Source organism: Sinocyclocheilus rhinocerous, unplaced genomic scaffold (genome assembly GCF_001515625.1).
Source record: "Sinocyclocheilus rhinocerous isolate Xijiao unplaced genomic scaffold, SAMN03320098_v1.1 scaffold2817, whole genome shotgun sequence".
NCBI classification, from domain to species: Eukaryota; Metazoa; Chordata; class Actinopteri; order Cypriniformes; family Cyprinidae; genus Sinocyclocheilus; species Sinocyclocheilus rhinocerous.
The window spans coordinates 218,185-222,329 of record NW_015638065.1 but is presented as its reverse complement, the minus strand read 5'-3'; the positions used below and the strand labels follow the sequence as shown (position 1 = coordinate 222,329).

The 4,145-nt window shown below is 36.2% G+C and overlaps 1 protein-coding gene across 2 annotated transcripts in view; it reads left to right on the top strand.

Annotated features, from left to right (window-relative positions):
- LOC107749597 (origin recognition complex subunit 3-like) overlaps positions 1 to 4,145 on the top strand; it is a 24,620-nt gene that overhangs the window by 12,560 nt on the left and 7,915 nt on the right. The window lies entirely within an intron of this gene.

Sequence of the window (4,145 nt, the reverse complement as noted above, 5' to 3'; positions counted from 1 at the left end):
GTTTGTGTACCGTTACACCCCTAATATATATATATATATATATATATATATATATATATTAGGGGTGTAACGGTACACAAACATGACGGTTCGGTACGAACCTCGGTTTTGATGTCACGGTTCAGTACAGTTTTGGTACAGCAGGGGGAAAAACTTTTTTTATTTTTTTTATTAAACAGTGTTTACTAAGCAAATTGCTCTTTCTTTAAATAAACTCGGTTATAATTAAAATTTTCTTTGGGATAAAAATCTACCTTGGCTTATGCTCTAAACCAGGGGTCGCCAACTGGCGGACTCCGGTCCGAATCCGGACCGCGAAGCCTTTTGACATAATGAAATAAAAAAATGCCAAACGCTATTTTCTAACAAGATCAAATTTATATCAAGCACATCAAGGTCAGCTCAGTAGAGCTGTCACCGGTCCTATGGTGCCACGGGTTGTTACTACAGTTAACAGTTGCTACGGTCAGACATGTAGAGAAGAGAGCAAAGAGCGGTGCGCTGCATGCAGACAGATGAAACTTTCAGTGAGTGAAAAGTCCTTAAAAAGTGTTAAATTTAGTTGTATAAAATTTAAGGCATTTTAAAAGTCTTAAATGGTACAAGAAAGTCTTAATAATGATTTTTAGGAGGTCTTAAATTTGGGGGACAGAAAGACGAGAATTGTGATATGGCTTAATATGATGATTAAACTTCAAAAAGGCGATGATTTCATTGAATATGAGCGCTGCACGTTTCAAAGTCCGGTGCTGCGCTGCTTTGTGTGCTGCCGTTACCGGGGAAACCGCTGTATTTCTGCTGTTCCAAAAACGCCTCCTGCTGGCAAAGAATGAATGTGCATTTTTATTAAGCCCGTCTGCTGTTTTTGATCGGACCAATGTGAAACTCAACCCATGTTTTTAAGCTGCAAATACGCAGTTGTACATGTGAACTGGTGGATCGACAAGAATATAATGCATTATAAAAATTTAAACAAGACAGTAAAATATATTTGTTATTTAATTAATAGGCTATAATAATTGGATTGATAATTATTTAAATTAATATAGCCAAATAATTGATACTTTTGCCTCCATTTTCTTAAAAAAATGGTTTAAAGGCTGAAATGTGAAGTTAATCATTCTAAAAACCTTTTTGTTTTTGTGAAAACTTGTATCTGAACTCGAAATCATGCTTTTTACAGTCATTTTAATTTTATTTGTGCAGGTCTTAAAAAGTCTTAAATATAAGCTTAAATAACCTGCAGATACCCATATCTGCCAAAAACCATCAATTTATGTTTTTAGGTAGGCCTATATAATTGTCCGGACCTCGGCTGATGAGGAGGGTTCATTACTGGACCTCAAGCAATTTTAGGGTGCTTTCACACCTGGCCTGTTGTTTCGGAACCTGGCTGAACCTTCTATAGGCTTAGATCTGCCACAATTCTGCCGATGAATCCTGGACTCCTGCTCAAAGTGATAAATTAATATAATGACATCTACAAAAAAAAAACAACAACAACAAGCCCGCGAAGCTGTTGTCGTTCCATCCTGACAGATGACAGCCGTGACAGCTAGTGGAATCCCGGAAAATAAACAGTGAAACTTTGACCAATGAGAGAAGAGTTTACTCGCGCGTGACTTGTATTAACAAATTTGGTCCGTTTAGAAACATTGCCGTTTGAAAACGAACCGCACCAAGAATAAAAAGCAACATTGTAAAAATTGTAATCCCTGTTTCGGAACAAAGCAATCGATTTACAGGTGTGAAAGCACCCTTAGTTGAAGACCCCTGCTCTAAACTATAGTGAGCCCTTTTACATTACTATAAGGTTACAGTTAACAACAGAGCCCAAACTTAAATTTAATTACTATTTATTTTTTAAATATAACAAGCAACAAAATGTATGCAAACATGTAAATTGCACAATGTAGTTTTAAATTAACTTCTAAATTATAAAAATTCTATTTGTTGTTGAACTATTCATTTACACAGTGCCTCTCATAACTCATTTCATAACAGATTTTTTTAAACATTAAATAATTAAGACATCACTAACAGGTAAAGTAAAATATATTGAGTATAGTCTAATATTTCGCGAAATGCTCTTCTCTAAACTTCATTTATAGCGCACTAACGAGCTCTGGATATTGATGACTTCCTGAGGTAAATAAAATGCTGTGTGACAAAATGCTGTGTCTTTCCAAGGTTGAAACACTGATTGAGCGATTACATGAGGTGTGAGATGTTCATTCATGTTTATTTCACGTTAAAACTAGTAAAGGGGAAGAGATGATCGCGCTGCCGTTTAAACTGAGGCGTTTATACAGCGATCTGCCGTGAGCACCAAAAGAGCACCAAAACGGCATTTATTGTTTGAATTTCCTGAAAAAAAGGACATAATTTGAAAGATGAGACTGTTTCTTATCAAAAGTAACAATATAAAAAAAAATGGAAGTTTCCAATGAAGTTCTGCTCGTGCAGTGGTTAAAACAATGTATTTGTTCGGTACACATGCGCACCGAACCGAAAGACCTGTACCGAAAAATTTCGATACGAATACGTGTACCGTTACACGTATTGAGAGAGTGAATTGGTGGGTTTTTGTTAAATGTGAGTCAAAATCATCACAATTAAAAGAACCAAAGACTTAAACTACTTCAGTCTGTGTGCATTGAATTTATTTAATACAAGAGTTTCACAATTTGAGTTGAATTACTGAAATAAATGAACTTTTCCACGACATTTTAATTTATTGAGATGCACCTGTGTGTGTATATATATATATATATACACACACACACACAGTGGCGGCTGGTGAAAAATTGTCTAGGTAGTAAGACTTGAGACATTTTAAATAAAGATAATTGTTTTACCAAGGTAAAGATTGAGCATGATTCCCACAAAACTATATTTTCTGCAAGCTTTTTTCAAGATAAATTAAAACATTTTTTAATTTTCATAATTCACAATTTATGTATACAGTGCAACAGCAAAAACTGTGAGGGAAAAATTTTTTGTTTAGAGAGCATTTTCTATACATACAGTATATAAATAACTACAAGTGAAGCTGCAATACCAAACACGACCACACGGAGACTTCAAAAGACCACTATACCAGTTGCCTTAACCTGACTGTATATAAGTATATACCGATCCATTCCGAATGATTAAACAGAGCGAAGCACAAATTTAAAAAGTAAATAAAAACAAATTTAAAAAGTAAATAAAAACATTCTGAATTTGTCGAATATGGCGATCTGAAGGCAGCTCAACTTCACCAGTGAACAGTTCCTCTGTCAGAGTGAGTGTTCATGACCATATGTATATAAACACCATTATGGGTAATGAACTCCTATAATAACACGCTTCTTCAGCGAGTGTCTTGCCAGACATGCGAGCATACTGAAATGTGCTTGTGCAAAAAGCTATTGGAGAGCGCACATACACGGTCTGTTTATTTGCACATTAATAATAACGGGCGTGTCTAACAATGCACGACTCCTGTATGTCAAAGTAATCATCTTTATCTCCATTACAATCGTCATCCATCTAAACTTCACTGGTCTGCTTTATTCAGCCCATACAGACTAGTCCTGACTTTATATTTCTTATTTATAGAGTTTGTTCCCACCAATCACTGCACAGGTTAAGGCTCGCCCTCCCAGAACTCATAGAGATTGCATTGCAGTGCCTGCAGTTCGAAAAAAAATCTTTGTATGGAAGTCTATGAGAACAGTCTGGGCGATTCTCGGCCAGAGTGAAATCGCCTAAAAAGGGGCGGTACTCCACAGAACGTGACTTGACGCTGATTGGACAGTATATCCAGAGGCAGAACCAGCAATCTAGAACAGTGACAGCTGTGATAGAGAAAAAAAAAATCCCTCCCTTTCGCACTTTGGTGTGTCGCCCAGTCGCCCTTATGAAGAAACCGCCCCGGTGTATGTATGTGTGTGTATGTATATATGTATATGTGTATATATGTATATGTATATATATATATTAGGGATGGAACGATTACCGGTTTCACGATAAATCACGATAAAATGCCCTGACGGTTAGTATTATCGTTTAAAATTTAATTATCATCAAAACCGTATTTGATTATCGCGCTTTTGAAAACTCGCGGTAAATCCTGTCCAGCCAGCATCAGTCTGACGCAG